Source organism: Leopardus geoffroyi, chromosome B1 (genome assembly GCF_018350155.1).
Source record: "Leopardus geoffroyi isolate Oge1 chromosome B1, O.geoffroyi_Oge1_pat1.0, whole genome shotgun sequence".
In the NCBI taxonomy this organism is placed as follows: Eukaryota; Metazoa; Chordata; class Mammalia; order Carnivora; family Felidae; genus Leopardus; species Leopardus geoffroyi.
The window spans coordinates 36,312,234-36,336,087 of NC_059327.1; positions in this window are offsets into that span (position 1 = coordinate 36,312,234).

Below are 23,854 nucleotides of genomic sequence, written 5' to 3' on the forward strand. Positions count from 1 at the left end.
GTCATTCGTAATGGTTTCGTGGAAAGGATATGACCCCTTTCGTGGAAAGGGATTGAGGCCAGCCAGGTGATAATACCTGGAAGCATCTTAATCATTTCACATCAGCATGAAATTATACTAACTACATTCCACTTTCGGGGATTTGCTTTCCATATTTGAGAAATGAGAGTTTGTGCTACAGAACTTGTAGGACTGCCTCCTCATCATACCTCTTATGACATGCGGTCACTTTCTGGCATTCATATACTTGGGCAGGCCACTCACAGTCTTGTGTAACTCCTGGCTTAATAATTTCTTTCCTGGATCTCTGAGGGCAGGAAATTTGTCTCTTTATTTCATAGCATATATGGCAGAGAAACTGTCATGAAGGAGGCACTCGATACATATTTGTTGAATGAATGAAGAGAGGCCAGTATTCTTGGATACCTATGTGTAGGTTTGAGACACGAAGCCTTCAAGAGTCAGCTCCCTCCCCTCCCTGCCATGATATCTCTTCCTCTGATGCTCCTGGTATCTGAACTATGTTTCTTAAGGGAGATGATTTTTGAAGAAATTGATTCCCCATTTCAAGCATGGTAAATCCAGAAGCGGATAATGTACAGCCTGAGTTAGATGCCCACAGAGTGCAATCTGACTTCAGTAGGATAGTCTATGTAACTTATAACCTCTTCCAGCAGCAGGGAGGAGGCAGCTGAAATGTGCCGTCTCTGGAAAATGGTCCTTAACCCAGCATGGTGTCTCTGGCAGCCAAGGCAACACCATCCCATGGTCACTGTGCACTTTCCTGACCTGACCTACCACCATTCTCCAAAGTGGCATCCAAACCTGGGACTCCCTCACTGATGCCTAGCCCCTGACTGAATTGCAGTGTTGTCCTGTTGCCTCATCCTTCTTAGAATCAAATCCCCAGAACCTTCCCTTCTGTAGCCCACAGTTCTGAGTTGGGGAAATCTGGGAGTCCGAGGCTCAGTGATCTGATGCTCCCTGTACTTTCCAGGTGTTCCAGGCCCCTGTGCTTCCCTGGGGACATGCTTTCAAATCCTTTTTCTTTCTTCCATAAATCTTAGTACCAAGGACAGTGCTGTGATAAGGTGAATGGCCTGGGCTGCAGGTCTCCAGAGCTCCCAGCTACTTCCTAAAGCTAGCTGATTGCATTTCATTGCACACATGAGACAAAGGGAGGTTGGCCAGGAGGTGGAACCTGTTAGGTCCTTTTGCCAAAAAATAAAAGAAAAGAAGAAAACTCTTGAGGCTCTAAATGAGTTTTGGTGAGTTCTGTGACCCATCTCTATGTGCAGCACCTGCAGTCCTGGCACTGTGTGAATCTGCAGATGGCAGAGAAGCTGGGAATAGGATGGGGCAAACCCCCATGTTACTTCTGTCTGCCTACTTCCTTCTACACTTTCTTACATCTATTCTCCAACCCTGTTCATTCCTTTCCTTCAATGAGTATCTCAGCTCCATAGCCAGGCATGTCTTCCATCTCCTTCGCTTCCTGACCCCTTCTTGCCAGTGGGCTCCTTTCTCACCATCCCCTTTGGTATACTTTGTACATTGGCCACTCAAGCTCTCCCCATGGTGCCATCTCCCCATGCCCTTCAGTGGAGAGTAAGACATTGTGATGAGTTCCTATCACATTCATTTACTCCTCACTGTGACCCCAGGGTCAGTTCTATTAGTTTCATTTTCCAGATGAGCAAACTGAGTGGGAGGTACTAACTTTCCAAAGTCAACCTGCTTCTAAACAACAATCTGCACTCTTTATTAAGTGCTTCCTAGCCCAAGTTTAATGCCCTTACTGTTACATAACAGCTGCCAAGGGCCAGGCAGATAATATAGCTGGAATGCATCATGAGTTTTCACTTGGAAGTAAAAATCAAAGGATGTGCCCCAAGTAGCAATTTCTGTCTGTGACAGTATTTTGAGGCGTCTCCTCCCAGGCAGCTCCTTTTCCTGTCCACTGGGCATTCCTTTTAGCCAGGGATAGCAGTGGGGGTGGTGGGGGCAAGGCTCCTCCTGCCCCATGTTTCCTTGGCACAGTGGGGGGAGTTTGCTGTCAGACAGGGAAGGGGAAGTGACCTGGCCAGCAAGCACCTCAATTAGCAAATGCATTTTAGTTGTTAAATTCATTATTGCAGATTAATTGAAAACCGGGAGTGAGGCTGGATAGCATCGCTTAATTGCACAATTGGAAAAGCCAACCTCCTGGCCTGAGACATGCAGGAAGCTCCTGAGGCTGCAGTCTAAAACCCTGTTTTCTCCTCTTTAATCTGCTCTTGAATTCATGAACCTGAAGTTTTGCAAGCCCAGCAGAAAGGTGCTTCCTTTAAAGCCTTTCTTCCCTAGCAGCTGGCCATTTAAATGAGGCCCCCTTGAAAGTGGGCTCTGTTTGAGCCCAGCTTTCATTTCAGGGAGCCCATTTTAAATAGCCTCCATGTTTGCATTGTACATAACACTTCCCTTAATGACTTATTTCATCACAGGCTCCCTGTCCCACAAGCAGAGGGCCTGGCTCACCTTCAGCATAGAATCACAGGTGTTGAAAGGTTAAATGCTTATGTTGAAAGAGGAATGACATTGAACCAGATCAATTCATGTTTGAATTCAGGTCTGCTGCCTATAAACTGTGAGATCTTGTTTTTTGGAGCATCAATTCTTAATTGTAAATGAAGAAAATAATATGTACCTTTAGGATTATTCTGGACAGGAAATGAGACAACCAGCGTGAATTGCTTATTTCTCCAACTGACATATAATAGATCTCAGCAAAAGCCCCTCTCTTTCTCACTACCTTTTTGGGCCCAGACTAGGTTTGCAAATACATTTGAATATAATTTCTGACTTGGGTTACCTTCTGCTCTTTATTTCCTCCTGTTTTTTCCTGTCGATACACACACTTCAAATGCCTTAGGAATGTGGAGGCCAATTTGTGACAGCTTGATTTCATGACTTTGTTATTTGTGGTTAACTTTACCCTGCAATTTAAGAAATAGCTTGATAGGCAATGGCAGCACAGTCCCAGGGCCCTGTAGCCTCAAATTGACAGGAGCTCACATTCCATGAGACCCTAGGTGTTAATTATGAACATATGAATTATCTCACTCCTTACCACATTTTCAGGAGGTATGTATTAGTTCATGTAATGCTTAATGTTCTGTAATAGATAAACTCGTATCTCCATGGCTTAATATAATATACCTTTATTTCTTGCAACGGAAAAGCCCAGTTTGCAGAGCCCAGGGTCTGAAGGCTGTCTCTGTGCTCAGGGACATGGGCTGACAAGGATTGTTCAGTCTCCACATGTGGCTTCCCAGGTGGCCTGGGTGTGGAAAAAAGGAAGAGAAGAGAGGTCACTAGGTTTTTTTTTTTTTTTGTCCTTTTGTGTGTGTGTGTGTGTGTGTGTGTGTGTGTGTGTGTGTTTGCCAGATGGGGAGAGGTATCACTGCTTTCCTCAGGACTATTCCTTTGGCCAGAACTCAGCTGTGTGGCCACACCCACCTGTCTGGAGAGCTGGGAAAGATAGTCCAACTATGTCTTCAGAGAGAAGGGGAACGTTTCTGCCACAGGTAGGTATAAGGAAATTATTGGGCACACAAAATAAACAGGAAAGTCAGTTTCTAAATTTCTGAACCTTCTGAAAATTATGTTTTGAAGTTCCAAGCACACATCAGAAATACATATTTTACTATAAAAATCAAATTTAGGACAAAACTTGAACCAAAAAAGGATAATTATAGTGATTCTTCTCAAAATGGAGTATGTGTTAATGAGTGAGGGAGTACAAGACCTTAGTATAAGCCTGGCACACTGGGAACATTTCTTTTTGCTTAATTGTAAGGCATTTAAAATATTTTTCTGTGGAAACAAATCTGGATGCACACACACACACATATATAATAGAGTCCAAAATTTATATAAATTTTTAAGATTAAAAATGGGGCTTCAAAGAGAAACTTACTCGTCATGGGCCACTCCTGTACCCTTGGACACCTAGGGGTTCAAAGTTGCTCCTTTTAGTTTTTAGTGGTGGAAAAATTTGATATGGCTTAGAATTCTTTTTAATAAAAATTGCGTGGTATATTTAGACATAATTTCTGACTGTTTACTGTAATTCTTCTAAAATAACTACCTATGTTATGATTTCAACTAGCTTCAAATTTTATTGTGGTTGTTAATGTTCTACCAGTTTCTGGAGCCTGGCTTTATGAGACTGGGACTCCAAAGTCTTTCAAACATTTCTCAGCTGACAATTTGCCTCTTTCTTCAGGAGTAGTCTTACTGTTTCTCCCTGAAACCAAGGAATATCCTGTCTCATTTCTGTAGTCAAATGCTACTTTGAGCTTTCTCTTGGTTAAAAACGTTCCTAGTCCACTGGGAACAATAAAAATATTGTATGCTTTTCTTATGATATCAAGAGCACATCACCTAACTCCTCTATTGGCTTTCTATATCGAGTTAGCCAATTTAATCTGCATATAATGACTGGGGCTAATTAATAGTTTTCCCACAGCTGGTTCCCTCTAGAAACATTTAGCAACTGCCTTCTAGTAGAAGCTGTCCTAGAAACAGAGTTCAACTTTGCAATACTTATTTATATTAGAACAGAGAATTTCCATGTTAATGGGCTTTCCCATGAAAGGTAAGAATGGCTCATCAGTGTCATGGATTGAACAAAACATCTTGTCACTCAAAAGACAATGGACAACCCACCTCACATCTATTATTTATTTCTTTACTTTCTTGTTCACATTTCTTTAATTTTGTTTTACTTTTTCTTTTTCATCTTTTTTCTTACTCTGCACAAATGACCTCCCATCTGACAATATCTCTACCAAATTACATACCCATGCCCCATTTTCCTATTTTTAATCTCTCTATGGTGTTTAGGTGCACAGAACTGGATTAATCATATCTTTAGTACATCTCTAACTCTCATCACTGGAACATGAAATTTTATTTAATTATTTTTAAGAGTATAATGAGCACTCACAAAACCACCAATACTAATGAAAGCTGGGCCATGGGCAATAACCTCTATCCAACCATATGGTTCCCTATCTCATACATCTCTGACTCCTCCCATCGGAGGCAAACCCATCCTGAGTCCTGTATTAATTATTTTCTTCTTTGTTTTTTAAATTGTTTTTATTTCACCCACGTGTAGTCTTTAAAAACCTATTTTGATTTTAGTTATTTTAGACTCTATAAAAATTGGGCTACTTTTCCACTTAACATTGAATTGCTAAGATTTATGCATACCATTGCAAGTTAATATACTTTATTCATTTCTATTTCTTATAATCTATAATGTGATCATTCCACTCTTGGCTCATCCATTCTCCCATTGATGAGCATTTGGGTAGTTTCAAGTTTGTTTTGCTATGACAAGCAGTAATAATAGAAACATTCTTATATGTATCTCCTTTTGTACATGTTCAGAAACTTCTTTTGAATATACGTTTACTAGTGGGGTTGCTAGTGGAGTTCATAGAATGTGTAATTGGCCAACTTTAGGAAATATGACCAAACTGTTATCTAGAGTGGTTACATCAATTTATTGCATCAGTCCCAGCAGGTATATGATCCTGTGGATCTATGTATTTTTCCTATACTTGATTTTATCAGACTTTAAGTATTTTTGTCAGTTAAATAACTATAAATGTGGTCTTAGTTTTTATTTCTATGATCAAAAGCATCTTTTATAGTTCTTGGCCATGTATTTCTTCTGTGAAGAAGATTTCTTCTATTTGCAGAAATCTATTTTTCTAATAGATTGTTTGAGCTTTTCCTATTGATTTAAAAGAATCTTTTATATGCTAATTATTTGTTGCAGCTAAGCATTACAAATATCTTCTCTCAATTTTAACTCTTTTCACTTTCCTTAAAGAACATTGTGAAAAATAAGAGCTCTTTTGTAAGCATATTCAAATCAATCAATCTTTTCATTTATTTAATTCTTTAAAATATCTCTTAATAAAGTTTTAAAGTTTTCCTTGAAAAGTCTTGCATGTCTTCTGTTAGATACATTCTTAAATATCCTCTGATACTATTGTAAATGATGTCTTCTTTTTATATTTTCCTTTTGTTTCCTAATGCATTATAGACAGAGATATTATCTCCAGTGAATTTGCTAAATTCTCCTTCTCTAGTAATTTATCTGGAGATTCTTTTAGGCTCTCATTTACAAATCCTTTTAAATCTGATTTCTTTTTCTTGGTTTATTTTACTTTGTAGTTTATTTTATCTTTGTAGATTTCCAGTGCAATCTAAGATATAAGTGGTAGTGTATTATAATTATAAAAATGACACATGATCATATTTTTCCTAGATTTTATTTTTATTATTTTTGTTTATTTATTTAAAAAAATTAACATTTATTCACTTTTGAGAGACAGAGAGAGACAGAGCAGGAGCAGCGGAGGGGCAGAGAGAGGGAGATACACAATCTGAAGCAGGCTCAAGGCTCTGACCTATTAGCACAGAGCCCAATGAAGGGCTTGATTCCATGAACCATGAAATCATGGCCTGAGCCAAAGTTGGATGCCTAACCAACTGAGCCACCCTGGCACCCCTATATTTCCTAGATTTTACAATAAAAACTCTTTATGAGCTAAGGAAGGTCCTGTTTATTAGTAACTATGAGAATTAAGAATGTTGTTGAGTTATATCAAATTCTTTTCCTACATTTATTGAAGAATTATATGGCTTTTCCTATTCATTTCTTAATGTAGTGAATTAAATTTCTTGATTTTCAAAGTATTGAATCATCCTTGCATACCTGGGATAAAACTAATTTGGTCAAGGTGTATTAACTTTTTAATGTTCTTAGATTAGATTTGTTAATGTTTTAAGTATATTTGCATACATATTCAAAATGGAGTGTCATGATTTTTTCCTTTCCTGGAACATCTTAGTGTGATTTTAGTATAAGAGCTGTGGCTTAGTATTGGGGCCTCAAAAAAAAGCCTATTTTGGCTTATTTGGAAAAATATCATCTGTAAATCTGTCAGGTATTTTATTTGTGGGAAGATCTTAAAACACAACTTCAATTTCTTTAACAGTTACAGGACTATCTGATATTTTTGTTTCTTGAGTTTTTCTATTAAGTTATTTTTCTAGGAATTTATCCACTTTATCTAAACTGATTTTTCAAAATTATTAGCAAATAATTGTTGGTAGTATTATTTTATCATTTAATCTTTCTGTTTGAAGTGTATTTATTTATTTATTTATTTGTAGTTTGTCCCTTTTTTCATTTTATGTTTTCTCTCTTTGTTGGTGTTCAGAGGTTTCTCAAGTTTTCTGTTTTTATTTTTTCAACAAATCAACTTTTAACTTTGTTGATATGCTCTATTATATCTTTATTTCCTATTTTGTTAATTTCTTGTCATATTTTTATTTCTTTTCTTCCATTTATTACTTTTTAGTTTAGTCTTTTGTTTATTAAGATGAAGGTAAATTAACTCAGTAATTTGAAGCTTCCACATTTTCCAATATAGTTGTTTACAGCAATAAATTTACCTTGAAGAATTACTTTGGCTGTACTTTACAGGTTTTCATTATCACTATCATGGTATTAGGTGATATGAATTAATAATCCATTATCAGGTTTTTTCATTATCATTCAGTTCTGAATATTTGAAAGTTATATTATGATTCCCTGTTTATAAACTAAATAAACCGCATTTTTTTATTTTCAAATTATGGGAATTTATCTTTATTTTTTTCTTAATATTTAACTTAAATCAGCTCTTGTTTGAAATCATGGTCTGTATGCTATACAGTTTGAAATTTGTTCAGAGTTTACTTGTTGGGTTTAATACATGTTAAAACATTGTGAGTATTTCATAGAAGCTTGAAAATGTATCTTTAAATCGTTGTTGGATACAGAAATCTATATACGTGCATTAAGTCAAGTTGATTATACTGCTTGTTATCTTTACCCTTGATAGTTTTTCTTAACTTGACCTGTCAATAATGTAAAAAAAGTGTTTGAAATCTACTATAATGGTGTTTATGAATTTTTTTCAGAAGTTCTATCACTTTTCTTTATGGATTTTAAGGTTATTTTATTTTAAGGTTATTATTTATTTAAGATTATATATTGGTGAATTGAAACTATGAAGTGGCTCTCTTTATCTCTAATAACATTTTTTTTTTTCTGGTAGTCTAGCTTAAATCACATTAAAACATCTATATCATCTTTCTTTGGTTAGAGTTGTGATACCTTTTTCTCCATCCTTTTATTTTCAACCTTTTTCTTTAGGATTTAGTTTTTTTTCTTTTTTATAAAACATAAGTCAGAATTTTAAAAATTCAGCATGTTAATTTTTGTATAATATATAGTCTAAAATGTATTTGTACTTATATATTTGGGCCAATTTATAATGTTTTCACATATTATTTTAACTTGTCCAGTATTCCTGCTTATAAAATTTTGCTCACCTTGCTTCATGAATCTCTTACAATATCTCTTGGATTATCTCTCATTTATTTAGGTACGTCAAACTGCTTTCATTGTGGGTCTTCTATGGCAATTTTCTGAGACTCTGTATATCTAGAATACTATTGGTCATGCCCTCATATTTGAAATACAGTTTGGCTGAATATAACATTCTAAATTTTATGTTCTTTTACGTAATACTTTGACATCACTACTCCATTGTCTTCTTGCATTCAGTGTTTTTTTTTTTAAATATGATATCAGTCAGATATTTATTTCTTTGAATGTCCTGCTCTTTCTCTTTTTAAGTTTTTATAATTTTCTCTCCCTTAAAAATATATAACTTATATTTCTCTGTGGTGTGTTTGGATGTGGTTTTTCTTTATGTCCTCTCTTTGGCAGTTTATGGTCTTTTATATCTCAGACATTCATTCTTTTTTAATTCCAGAAAATATATCCCCACTATTAAAATATTCTGTTTTTTTTTATGCTTATCCCTTTTTTTGGGGATTTCTTTCTAATATAAATATCAGCACTTTAACTTCTATCCTCCATTTCTCTTAGCTTTTCTTTAATATTTTCTGTTAGTAATTCTTTGAGAGAGTTCCTCAATCTGGTCTTCCAAGTCTCAAATTCCTTTCTTAGCTGAATTCCTTCTCCTATGCAATCTTTGAGTTTATTTAACATTTACATATTTTATGCTGAATGCTTCCATTCTTCTATTTTTGCATTTTAAAATTTCTATTTCATAAGGCTATTTCCCTTATCTTTTTTTTTTTCAACGTTTATTTATTTTTGGGACAGAGAGAGACAGAGCATGAATGGGGGGGGGGGCAGAGAGAGAGGGAGACACAGAATCGGAAACAGGCTCCAGGCTCTGAGCCATCAGCCCAGAGCCTGACGCGGGGCTCGAACTCACGGACCGCAAGATCGTGACCTGGCTGAAGTCGGACGCTTAACCGACTGCACCACCCAGGCGCCCCTCCCTTATCTTTTTATAACATTGTACAAAACTTGGAATTAAGACATAGTTTGGCATTGCACTAGTGCACAGCCTAATCCCATTCAGGGACTATCTAACTCTCTAGGGGACTGTGCTTTTTCATTTACCATTTATAACTGCTAAGGCTCACACTGTGTGAGCTGCTGGTTAACTTGAGATGATTGATAAATACAAGCTAGTTATGTCCAATAGAAAAGGATAACCTGAAAGGTTATAGTTTTCCCCCCTTTTCTCTGTCAGCCCAATTTTGTGTCTGATTTAGCATTCACATTCTAGCAACCTTTCTTTCCCAGACTATATATAGCCAATCTCTGAAATTCTCATTTGAACCAATTTTATCATTCTTCTGGTTTTACTGAGCTAAATAAATCTGAGTTAAAGTATGTGTTCACTATAATTTGTATGAGAGCAATATTATTAATTTTTTGAAAATTATTCTTTGCAACCTCTTTTTAATGTTTTTTAGATTAATTTTAGTTGCTTGATTCTTCTCATTATTTTACTTTTGATGCACACAATATTCCACGATATATTTTGCTGTGATATTGTGATTTATAATAAATTATATAATATATATATTTGGTCTCTGTCCCTATTTCTATCACAGAGCTCTTAAACCCCTGGAATTTTCCAAGGGTTGAGAGCAATAAATGTGTCTGATGTTACATAAATGAGATGATTTTTGGAAAGCATCTAGGATGGGGGCTGGTTGCGAGTGAAGCCAACAATGTTATTAGAAGGTTGGAACTTTCAATCCTACACTTGACCTCTTGGGAGGGGAATGGGGCTGGAAATTGAGTTCACTTATCAATGGCTAATTATTTAAACACGTATGCTTATATAATGAAGCTTCCATAAAAACCCAAAAGAACAGCGTTGGGAGAGCTTCTGGGTTGGTGAACACATGGAGTTTTTGAGAGAGTGGTGTTTCTGGAGAGGGTTAGGAAGCAATGTGTCCCTTCCCACATACCTTGCCCTATGTATCTCTTCCATCTGGATGTTTCTGAGTTATATCCTTTTAAAATAAACTGGTAATATAATAGTAAAATGTTTCACTGAGTACTTTGAGCCACTCTAGCCAATTAATTCAACCCAAGGAGGTGTTGTGCGAACCTCTGATTTGTAGCCATTGGGTTAGAAGCACAGGTGACAAACATGAACTTGTGACTGGCATCTGAAGTAGGACAGCAGTCTTTTAGGACTGAGCCCTTAGTCTGTGGAATCTGATGCTACCTCTAGGTAGATGGTGTCAAAATTGAGTGAATTATAGTATACCCTGCTGGTGTTCAGAGAATTGCTTGTTGGTGTGGGAAATAAACACATACACATACACATTAGCATTGGTGCTAGAACCCTTACCTGTGAAATGGTGGTGTCCCTCAAATGTCTTCTTGTTTTGGCATGTATGTCTTTCTCCACTAGAGATACTGATTGTTTTGTCATGCAGTGAGTATGGGAAGAGGCTAGACCAGAGTACCAGTGATTTATGTGTGTGTATGACAGGGGAAAGGGAGGGGGTGGTGGATCTAGCCTTCCTAGTATTTGACTATCTTGGAAGGAATGAACATCACTACCAGAACCTCAAAATGGTTTTTTGGGCAGGTATTCATAGGCATGTATTTCTGAGAAATCACCAGTCCCCTGGGTACTGAGATGTGGTTCTTTGCCATGGTTTGATGTTGCCTCTGCTGATCCTTTTACCTTTAATGCCCCATGAGGCTTTCACTGTGCCCAGCTGTTCCTTGTTGGGGCAGCTGTCCCATAACTCTGGCTGCAGGAGTGAAGGTACTGCTCTCCACTTGTCTACTCTGCCCCAGCGGTGGTGCAGTCCAGGGTCTTAATTCTCCATGCCACAACTCTAGCCAGTTGAATGTTGTCTCTCCAAAATAAATAAACTGGAACCTGTGAATGTGACCTTATTTAGGAAAACGATCTTTGCAAATGTAATTAAGTTAAGGATCTTAAGAAGAGATTATCCTGCCATTACCCAGGTTGGCCATATATCCAGTGACAAGTGTTCTTATAAGCAATAGAAGAGAAGACCCAGACACAGAGGAGGAGGCCTGTGAAGATGCAGAAAGAGTGGCGGGATGCACACAGAATCCCAGGAACACCTGGAGCCAAGCTGGAAGAGGTAAGAAAGAATTCTCCTGGAATATTTGGAAGAAGCACAGTCCCACCAACAGCTTGATTTCTGAGTTCTGGCCCCTGAACCATGAAAGAATAAATTCCTGTGGTTTTCTGCCACCAAATCTCTGGCAGTTTGTTTTAGCAGCCCTAGGAAAACTATCTCATATATCCAAGACAAGGTTTTAAACTTTATATGTCTTTACTAAAAGTTTGGGGATAATAGAAGGAAGAGACATCCACAGAATAATTATAACTATGCACAGGCCCAGAGGTAACCTCTTTTTCCTACTGGGGAACCTCCCTGGGCTCACTTCTTGCCTCCTTGTGGCCAGGAGCAGACTTTGGAGATTGTCAGGGTGTTGGGACTGGCCCAAAACCATGCCCTCCCATCCCAGCCTGGAGAGGAGATGAAGTTCTTTTCCTCACAGCTGTCTAAGGCTGGCAGCTTAAATCCTCCCTAGTTTGGGGATTACTTTTTCTCTCTTTTCATAAGCGGCCATTTCCACCTGTAGGCTCTGAACTCCAAAGCCATCCATCACCAAATTCTACAACAGTACATTTCCCAAAGCCCAGGTTTTTCAGGCTTGTCCAGGTGCCTCTACTCCAAGTCCAGGAAAGTTTTTTTGTGTGTGTGTTTTAAGGTTTGAAAAAAAAAAAAAAACTCTTAGAATCCATGTCACCCAGGGCCATCTTGTTATATTAAGTTCATTTAAAAATGTTTAAGCTTGGATTGTTGGTAAGGGTAAAAGCTCTTCATGAAATTAGTTTTAGTAATGATTACAACTATGTGAAATCAGTGCATATGGCTGGACACTGGGAGGGAATCCAAAAACTAACAATTTTGTTAGGGTGGTGAGATTATATTAAGGTTACAGGTGGGTATATGGGTGAGATTTTCACTCTTTAAAATATGTCTTTTAACATTTCTTTCAGAGTACAGAATGCTATTTTTACAGCAAATAAGGATAGTCATAAAATTTTGATGCTGTAAGAAAATAAAATATATTCCTTTGTTTATATCCTCATCACTTTGGGGAAAAAATGATACCAATTGCTGGGGACAAATTTCTTTGCTGAGGGAAACTCTTACAGCTTATGTGCATTTCAAATAGTTGCAGATATATTTGGAAAGAAACATATTCTTCTTATTAATATGGAGGAGACATTTTCCTCCACCTTATTAAAGAAAATTGGACATGAGGTATTACTCAGATTCCCAGACTGGGAAAGGAGAGGCGTGGGGGGAGGGGAGTGAGGGAAGAGGGAGCCATGACTGAGAAAGGGGGAGGATGGAGTCTTACAAAGAGAGCAGAGGAGCCAGAAGGAACATCAAGGCTATCCCCTTAATTAGCTGCAACCCCAGCTGGGCCAAGGTAGGGGACAGCTGCTAGCAGGAAACTGCAAAGATTTGTTAGTAGCTTCTAGATGAGTCCAAAATAGTCTGCCCAGACTGCACTCTCCATCTTGGATTCACTCCACCTGTTGGCATCCCAAAGGGGTTCTGTAAGCCTTATCCCAAGTGACAGCTTTTCTGTAAAATTTTTATTGATCATTCCTCCTCTAACAGGCTTTTAGTTTGCAAGGTTTATTTTTTTAAAATGTTTATTTATTTTGAGAGAGAGAGTGCACAGGGGAGGGATGGAGAGAAAGAATCACAAGCAGGCTCCATGCTGTCAGTACAGAGCCCCATTTGGGGCTTGATCTCATGAATGGTGAGATCATGACCTGAGCCGAAATCAAGAGTTAGATGCTTAACCAACTGAGCCATCCAGGCATTCCTTTTAGTTTGCAAGTTTCTTAAAACATTTATTCTATTCTACCTTCTACTTGCCTTATCTCTTGCCTATCTCCTTTCCAACCCTCCATGTGTCTCCCACCCATTACATTATAAGATTCTTAAGGGCAGCAGATGTGTATATTTTTAGAGTTTACATTGTCTTCCATTTTGTCAAGAAAAATACATTTCTGTAAACTAATTTGAAGCCCAGTGATAAAATGAAGGTTAGATTGTGATAGCAACAGAAATCAATGAAAAGAACATCAGAATTCTCTATTTATCCTTTAAAGACTGGTTTTAGTGTATATATTTAAAAATTATGTTACAGTGTTTAAAAAGCTGTATTTGTATTTAAAAACCCCTAGAAGATTGACAAGTCATACTGCTCTATATTATCCATGCTCATGGTCAAAATCCAGCTGTTTACGCCACTTTGCCATAATCCAGTCACCACCATGGGTGGATTGTATTTGTAGTGACAAGCAAAACGAGGGTGCATTGAATGATTACCCAAAGGTTAAACACTCTCAGCTTGTTGGACATACTCTCCTACTCTCATGTGTTGGACATCGATGCTTCATGAAGTTCCTTTAACTTGAACGGCTCAAGATTATTATTTACATAATGTAATAACAAACATTTAATGTTGCTAACTCAGTGCCAGACACTGTTTTAAATGTTTTATGTGTTTTCACGGGTCCATTTATTTTTTAATTTTTATTTATTTATTTTTAATTATTTTTTTCATGGGTCCATTTTATTTATTTATTTTTAATTTAATTTTTTAAATTTTTTTCCAATATATGAAATTTATTGTCAAATTGGTTTCCATACAACACCCAGTGCTCATCCCAAAAGGTGCCCTCCTCATGGGTCCATTTTTTAATAACCATATGAGGGACTCGGTCATAAGAAAATTAAATACACAGGAACTGTTGAAGCCCAGATCCAAACCCATGAAGGTTGTTCCAGAATCCACACTCTTCAACATGATGTCCTACTGTCTTTCATGCCTTGCCTCTTTCAAAATGTATTTTGAGGTAAACAGGGAGGAGGGAGAAACATAAAAGACTCTTAAATATAGAGAACAAACAGAGGGTTGCTGGAGGGATTGTGGGAGGGGGGATGGTCTAAATGGGTAAGGGGCATTAAGGAATCTACTCCTGAAATCATTGTACCATATGCTAACCAACTTGGATGCAAATTAAACAATAAATAAATTAAAATGTTTCAAAAATAAAATAAAATAATGTAATAAACATAAAATAAATATTTATAAATGTCTTGAAATTTTCATACCTCCATACTATCACTAATATCCTAACACATAGTATAGACTTCGAGTTGGATGCATTGTTAACTATGGTTGACTTAAATCCATATTTTAAAATAGATGCATTGATATTTGTGAATTTTTACTGACTTTTTGTCAGATCCTCTTAATGTGGCTCATAAAGAACTCCTACTAAGAGCAGAAGTGTCAACTCTGCCATGGTCTTGTTATTGTGTTCAGCTTGCATTATTTTTATTTTGCATTTGAATTTTCTGTAAAAGATATTTTATCTGTCATTTAGTTCCATAATTGTGAATGTTAATCTTGTAAATATATACATGAAAATATAAAAATAAAAATATATAAATGACATAAAAAAATAAAATGTGCTTTGAAATAAATGGCTTTTAATTATAAAAAGCTATGACAAAAATGTGGAAAGTAGTGATCTATATTAAAACCTAGAAACAAGGTTTTATTTTCTTAAGAGTCTTTTTCTTTTTAAATGTTTATTTATTTATTTTGAGAGAGACAGTTGAGGAGAGGCAGAGATGGAGTGAGAGAGAATCCCAAGCAGGTTCCATGCTGTCAGTGCAGAGCCTGAGAAGGGCTCGATCCCATGAACCATGAGATCATGATCTGAGTCGAAACCAAGAGTCAGATACTTAACCGATTGAATCATCTTGGTGCCCCTCAAAGACCTTTCCTGAGAAGCTAAGAGTTATATGAGAAAACACAGTGGTGAGCAGTATGAGGAGAGTGTACTCTGAAGCCAGTTCTACTCTGTACCAGCTGTGTGACCTTGAGCAAGGCCCTTAGCCTCTCTTAGCTTTATTTTCTCTATCTGTAAATGGGATGGTTGTAAGGATGAAATGATTTAATATGTCTACAGCATCTAGCAGAGTGCTGTTTACAAGAGTGTTATAGAAGTGTTTGTTGATGTTGAGCTCATTGAACTCCATTGTGTCCCAGGCATTGTGTTGGGCTCTGGGGATAGAGAGAAGAAAAAGTCAGTATCAAGTCATTCTAACAGAATATAATAGAAAGCAGCTTGGAAAATTTGAAGAAAATATATGTAACTTGGTCTGAGTATAAAAGAAAAGTACTTGGCTGTGCTTACTCTTGGACAGTTTTTTTTAAGTCTATTTATTTATTTTGAGAGAGAGAGAGAGGGAGAGGGAGTGCACGTGCACATGCATGAGAAAGGGAGTGCAGAGAGAGAGGGAAAGAGAGACTCTCAAGCATGCTCGGCACTGTCAGTTGGAACCTGACTCATTGCTTGATCCCATGGACCATGAAATCATGACCTGAGCCAAAATCAAGAGTCAGGTGCCCAACTGACTGGGCCATCCAGGTGCCCCTCTTGGACAGTTTTTATCCATGGGATGAAGCTATATACCTCGTCTTTTTTCTCCATTCCTAAGCCATAGTGCCTGAGATTTCAAAAAGAAATTTATTTATTTGGCTCAAACATAGCCCTTTTCTCATAAGCTTCTGTAAAATTGCAAATTAACATGGGGTTTGCATCAGTTTCCTAGTGACATTTTGGTCGCATCTTGCATGACAAAATTTGGGGGCTCACACCCAGAGTTCCAGGTCAGTAAGTCTGGATGGGGACTGGAAATGCCTCAGCTGGTTCCCCCAGGCACTTCACCCTGAGAGGCACTATTCTGAGGGCCCCAGGACACATTGATGGTTCTTTTCACCTGAAGGGCAAAGGGACATGAGGAGAGTATGGTTATGAGCAAAAGAAGGGGCGATTGGGAAACATCTTTCCTTTGTGCTGCCCATGCTCAGTCACTGGGCATTCTCTTTAGTCAGCTTCCCTATTCCCATTGGGATGAAGTTCACTTGGAGGATCCAGCACCAGGGCACCCGGGTCCCCATCTGCCTGCCAGCCTGTTTAGACCCTCTTGTTTTCCCTGACATCCACTACCTCATGCGAGTCCCCAGTCATGTGGCTAATGAGAGGCCTATTCAGACTTCATTAGCAGATCAACTTGGTTTCTTCCACTCTCTGAAGCTAATTATGTCTCTTTCATTAGTTCAATTTCGGCAATTAATGTACCTCCGTATACATAAATGGCTGTTTGTTTTTAATATAAGTGATATGTTTGTGGCTGTCCTTTCCTCTCTTAGAGTATGTTTGTCTCTTTGTTTTGTCCTCCTTTCCTTATAAACAGTGCCATGGACAGGGTTCCAACTTTAAGAAACAGAAATCAACACAGCAAACTTAAAAGCTGAAAGGGATTTCTGGTAGCAAAACTGGGAAGCCCATGGAATAAAAGGAAGTACCAAACAACTGATCCCCCGAAACTTGGGAAACCAGGGAAATCCTGGGGGCCTGAAGTCCACTTAAACAATAAGGCCATTTTAACTTTCCATTTAAAAGGCAGAGCAGCTCTGGAGTCAATTAATTCAGTGGCTCAGTGAGGTCATCAGAGACTCATGCTGCCATCTTAGTATTTCGTTCCACTGACTTATTTTGCTTAGCATAATACTCTCTAGTCCCATCCATATGATTTCACTCATATGTGGAATTTAAGAAACAAAACAAATGAGCAAAGGGGAAAAAAGAGAGAGACAAACCAAGAAACAGACTCTTGAGTCTAGAGAACAAACTGATAGTTACCAGAGGGGACATAAGTGGGGGGATGGGCTAAATAGGTGATGGGGATTAAGCAGTGCACTTGTGATAAGCACACCGTATTGTATGGAACTAATATTTCACAGATTACTCAATAAAACATTCAATCAAGATACCTGTGTCAGGCCCACTAGAAACATGACTTTAGAGGACAAAGGTTTAGGGAAGCGATATAAAGCCCTATCATTAGAGTTGATCTAGAGGCTGCAATGGCACTCCCTCCTCTTCATCATCCACTGTTCATTCTAAACCATTCTCAGGCTCAGCAACAACCCCAGTGGATATTAGGGGCTTACCTGTTACCACACCTTCCTTCCTAAGCTGTTGGAACCCTAAGTAATTTCTCAGACCAGATGGTTGTACAAGGGCATTCACTATAACAAGGGAGCAAGGAAGGACAAGGAGGTGCCCAGGTGAATTGCTGGGTTCCATGCATATTCCTCAGGGCTGTCATGAATAAAAACAGTTCTACTGATCAAAGCCAATTATCCTTGACAGTATGGTGACCTCTTTTCTGCTGTTCCCTGGATACAAGGAAATCAAAGGACCCTGGCTGCAAACATAGCTTGTAGTTCAATGGGATCCTTTCTATGTACCCTAGAAAACACAGGTCTCCTTTGGGTACCAGGACCTCCAACTCTGCAAAGACTGGTGCTGCTGGAACAGAAAGCATAGAATCTTCCAGGAAGTCATTGACACTACTCTTATTTTCATGACTTGGGACCCATAATCATATGTTCTTCCTATCAGGACAAAGTACCATATAGAGATCGTTGATTTAATATACATACTGTATCCTGAAGGATGGCACTCCATTCTTTCAGAGTATTGGTCCTGCACTGGAATGTAAGCTGCACCTTTAGAAGGCTCTTCCAGTGTTTCATGAGGCTAGCTGTTTGGCAAAGGCTACAAGTCCCCTCCCATACCTTGCCATGAAGTGGTTCTCCTGATTGGATGTTATGCTGCCTGGAAATTTATGCCTGTGGATCAGACATCCATAAGCCCTTGAATAGTGATGCTGGTTGTGGCTCTGTGAGCAGCAAATCCACATCTAGAATAGTTATCTATCCTTATAAGGATGAACTGCTGGGCCTTTCAAGATGGATGGGGCCCAATGTAGTCAACTTGCCACCAGCTGGCCGATTGATCTCCTTGAGGAAGTATGCTGTGCCAGGAGGGGTTCAGCATTGGTCTCTGTTCAGAGGCTACAATAGTTAGATCTAGTTTTATAAGACGGGGTCAATACTGTTGGATCCCATGTAGCCTCTGTGTCTGCTACTGTGTCTATTCCATTCATGTCCTCATCAGGCCAGTCCCAAGATGGCCATGATGAAGGCTGGCCAATGTGAAGTGACTAATAATTTTATCTGTTTATTCAGTCAGTGCATCTTCTGTGGTAGGTGCTTTCTGGTACCTGCCAATTTGTGATACAAAAATATTTGTACTTTATGCCCACTTCCAATGTTCATCCACATGCCTTTACCTCAGAACTCTGTTATTGATGTTCCAGTTTTCTCTCTTTCAGGCTCCTGACATGATGGGCTGACCTTTGGCCACTGCCCAGTAATCTGTATATCTTCTCATTTTGGACTGATTCTCCTTCCACACAAAATAGATGACCAGGTACACTGCTCACATACCCACACATTGGGAAAAACTGCCTTCTTCATTGTCTTTCAGGCCACCCATGAAGGAGACTGTTATGTGGCCATTATCCATTTTTGGCTTACATGAATGTGCCAAACCAACTCATCCATAAGCCACTCTCAGGCTTTCCCTTTTTCACCTGGTCATAGTGGATCCCCATTTGGTTTTAGGAATGATCTGGGAGACAGGCAGGCTGGTGCAGTTGTGGTTGCTGCCATGGGATTCTGGGCCACCTGCTCACTAAGCTTTCTCAAACCATCTGATCCGCTCAGCTCAATCTGGATGTATCACTGATGTTGGGCATGTCTGACTTTATGCCTTAGCAGGTCTGATGGCACCCAGGCCAAGGTGGGAAGTTCTGGAGGCTACATGGTCATTTTGTGTCCCATGGTCAAGTGTTGTTTTGACCAATGCTTACTATCACACCAGGAAACTTTCTCAAAAGGTGTATAATTATCTATTGTGGATGCCATGGCCTTGTTCCAGAATCTCAGGAGCCTGTGATGTGGCTTTCTCACTGGGGCTTTACAAAAGCTCCATCCTGTGTCTTCCCCACCACTGATACCTCCAACACTGTAGGATTTGCCACACTGTATCACTCCCAAGTGGCAGGGCTGCTTGACAATAGCCTGCCACTGCCACTGGATTATTTCCTGTTTCTGACCCCACTAGAAGCTAGGAGCCATCCATATTGTCCAGTATACTGGTTGGACCAATATTCCTAGGTGTGGAATGTGTTGCCTCCAGTTCCCAAGAAGTCCAATAGACACCAGGTTTCCTACTTGTGATTGAGATGTAAGATTTAGTAATTAGTCTCTTACCTTGGGGCAATATCTTGTCACATGACTGACCATTGGACACCCTAAAAATGTTACTGATATGGTAGATCCCTAAGTTTTCATCAGGTTATCTACTGGCCCTTGGGAGTATATGTGTCTTACTAAGGTCTATAGTAGAGTATAGTTCTTGTACCCTGTCCAATCAGCATGACGCCATCAACATAATGGATAACTGTGATACTCAGTGGGGTGTCCAGGCAGTTCAGATCTCTTCAGATGATACTATGGAAGAGAGTGGGAGAACTAAAATAGCCTGAGGCAACACCATAAATAAATATTGTTGATCCTATGTCAGTGCAAACTTTCTGATTCTCTTTTCTGGTCAGAGTAGGAAAAAACACATTTGCAAAATCAATGGCCATACACTCTGCACCTGGAGCCCTATTAATCTGCTGTAACAAAAATACTATGTCTAGCACAGCAGGTATAATTAGGGCTACTGTTGGGTCAAGCCTAAATTAGTTTACAGTCATTCTCCAGGATCTATCCAGTTTCTGCAGAGGCCAGATTGGCCAATTCAATGTAGGTATGATATATAGGGGTCACTATCCCTATATTCTTCATGTCTTTAAGGATGGAAACAATCTCTTTCATTTTATCTGGAATGCAATATTGTTTTTAAAAGTTAATTAACTAATTAAGAATATTTGACATGAGATCGACCATCTTAACAGATTTTTAAGTGTATTGTTATCTATAGGTATAATATTATACCTATAGACCTGTAGTACTTACTCATCTTGCTAACTGACATTTTATACACATTTATTGGTAACTCTCCATTTCCTCCTTCTCCCAGCCCCTGGAAATGACCATTCTATTATTTGTACCTATGAGTTGGGTTCTTTTAGATGCCTCATATAAGTGGAATAATAAAGTATTTATCCTTCTGTGAGTGGCTCATTTCACTTAGGTGATGGATGTCTTCAAGATTCATTCATGTTGTTGCATATTGCTGGATTTCCTTATTTTTTAAAAAATGTTTATTTATTTATTTTGAGAGAGAGAAACAAAGTGCTCTGTGCAGAGCCTGACCTGGGGCTTGATCCCAAGACCGTGAGATCATGACCCGAGCCGAAATCAAGAGTTGGGCCCTTAACCCACTGAGCCACCTAGGTGTCCCAGGATTTCCTTCTTTTTAAAGGCTAAATGATATGCTATTGTGTGTATATACTACATCTTCTTTATTCATCTTTTTTTTTTTAATTTTTTTTTTTAATGTTTTATTCATTTTTGAGACAGAGAGAGACAGAGCATGAACGGGGGAGGGGCAGAGAGAGAGGGAGACACAGAATTGGAAGCAGGCTGCAGGCTCTGAGCCATCAGCCCAGAGCCCGACGCGGGGCTCGAACTCACGGGCCGCGAGATCGTGACCTGGCTGAAGTCTGACGCTTAACTGACTGCGCCACCCAGGCGCCCCTCTTTATTCATCTTTTGATGGACATTTAGATTGTTTTCATATCCTGGATATTGTGAATAACACTGCAATGAACGTGGGTGTGCTAATGGCTCTTTGAGATTCTGATATCAACTCTTTTGGGTAAATACTCAGAAGTGGGATGGCTGAATTATATGGTAGTTCTATTTTTAATTTTTTGAGACATCTACATACTGTTTTCCATACTGGCTGCACCTATTTGCATTTCCACTAAAAGTGTATAGGGTTCTAATTTCTCCACTCCTCGCCAACATTTCCCCCCCCCTCTTTCCTTCCTTCCTTCCTTCCTTCCTCTCATTCTGTCTTTTTTCTTTTTGATAATAGCCATATTAATAGATGTAAGGGGATATGTCATTGTAGTTTTAATTGCATTCCCTGATGATTAGTAAAATTGAGCACCTTTTTATACGCTTTTGGGCCATTTTTATGTTTCTGTTTTGAGAAATGTCTACTCAGGTCCTTTGCCTACTTTCAAATTTTTAATAATAATAATAATAATTATTATTTTCTATTGGGTTTCAGGACTTCCTAATATATTTTAGAAATTAATCCCTTATCAAATCTACGTTTTGCAAAATACTTTCTCCCATTCTGTAAGTTGCTTTTCACTTTATTGATTGCCTTCTTTGCTGTGCAGAGGCTTTCTAGTTTGATGTAGTCCCACTTGTCTCATTTTGCTTTTGTTGTCTGTGCTTTTGATGTCATATCCATTAAATCATTGACAAGACCAATGTCATGATGGTTTTTTTTTTTTGTATGGTTTCTTCTAGGAGTTTTATAGTTTCAAATCACATTCAAGTGTTGAGTCCACTGTGAGTTCATTTTTTGTGTATGGAGCAAAGTAAGGGTCTAATTTCATCCTTTTGCATGTGGACATCCACTTTTTGTATTTGTTGAAGACACTATCCCTTCCTTATTGTATATTCTTGGCACCCTTGTTGAAGGACAATTGACCATATATGTGTGGATTTATTTCTCGACCCTCTATTTGTTCTATTGGTCAATATATCTCTCTTTATGCCATTATCATACTCTTTTAATTACTATAGCTTTGTAATATATTTTGAAATTAGGAAGTATGATGTATCCAGCTTTGTTCTTGTTTTTCATGAAATATTGTTTTCTATTTACTATTGTGGCCAATGGTTTCACCAAGAGGTTTTCACTTGGCCTTCCCCACTCTGATAATGACCCAGTAAATTAATTTCAAGTACACACTCATAGTCCATGCACTCATGGGACCCTAATGGAGTCAGACTTTGGTTAGAACTCTGTTTATTACCTGGCACCACTAAGCCCACACTCCTAACAAGAGGAATAGGTTGATGCTTTGAGTCTTTGAATATCCATTTTAACTCAGACCCAGTGTCTAATAATTCCCCAAATATTTTGATTTTCCCTTTTCCTCAGTGTACAGTCACCCAGATAAATGTCCGTAGGTCCGTAGGTCCTCAGATAAATGACTGAGGAAAGGTTGCTATATATACTTATCAGAGTACTACAGGGTCCTTCCTCTTCAGTCAGTGGGTTTTGGATCTTAATATTGGTTCAGGTTTGGGAACTGAGTGAGTAGTCTGACTTCACATTAAAATGGTCACCCTTAGCTGCATCTTCCTCCATTGTTGCCATTTTTGTGGTTATTAATGCTAAGCAGTGTCTTTGCTGACTGCCTATTTCTTTTGCTCCTGTTGACACCGTGCTCTAGTGGGTACATCCACAGTTCCCTGTGGGTCAATCCCTTTGGCTTCTTTTAGGTCCTCCTGTGATCTATAGTCCTCTGGTGCCTCTTCTAGCTTAAACAGTGCATCCATTCCAGCAGGCCTATTTTGCTCAGCCTCTTTATTTCTTCATCTAGCTTCTGCTAGGACAACTCAAGCATTTCTGTTTTACCAGTGGTGGCTCTCTTTTTTCTAGGATTCTAAGAGCTCCTTATTACCCACCTACCCATGGGTTTTTGCTAGGGAATTTAATCCTACCTCCCAAGAAAGAAGCCTAAGTCAATGAATTCTTCCTTATATAATATTACAATTCTGGCCTCCTTAATAAAGCATCTTTAAAATCCAGTCTATCTGATTAGTCCTCTGGTTCTTGCTGGTACTTGCCAGTTAATTCTTGGAACATCTTCAGTATATAGTCTTTTTCCTTCCTTAGTAGGTTCAGCATGTCTGTAGACAGATTATTTTGATGAGATTAATCCTAGTTATCAGTCTAGAAACTGGGAGAAGATGTGGGGGCTAGCTCTTGAGGGACGCACCTGCTGCTTTAAGGGAAGGAGTCCACTATAGCATCTTTGATCTCAGTGCAAGTACTGCCTCTTGCTAGACAAGACACACACCTCTGCAAGCTCTGATGGTTTAGGGGTCTTCAGAGCTGACATTCTCAGGGGCACCTACCCAGATGTTGCAGGGCCCCAGCTTTTCCCTCTGTTGCCTTAATCTTAATGTAAGAGGTCTGTGTCATCTGAGAACTCAAATGGTACTGTAACCTACTGCTCAGCTGTGTATGCTCTTGTACTACAGAATGTAAGGGTGTTTGGGTGAAATTTCATGAATAGCCATTAGCTACTTGTTTCTCTTTATACCTTTGCAGGACATGAACATAATTCATCAGTAAACCAGCCAATTCTACATTTTCTTTGTATACACAGTTTCTGCTTA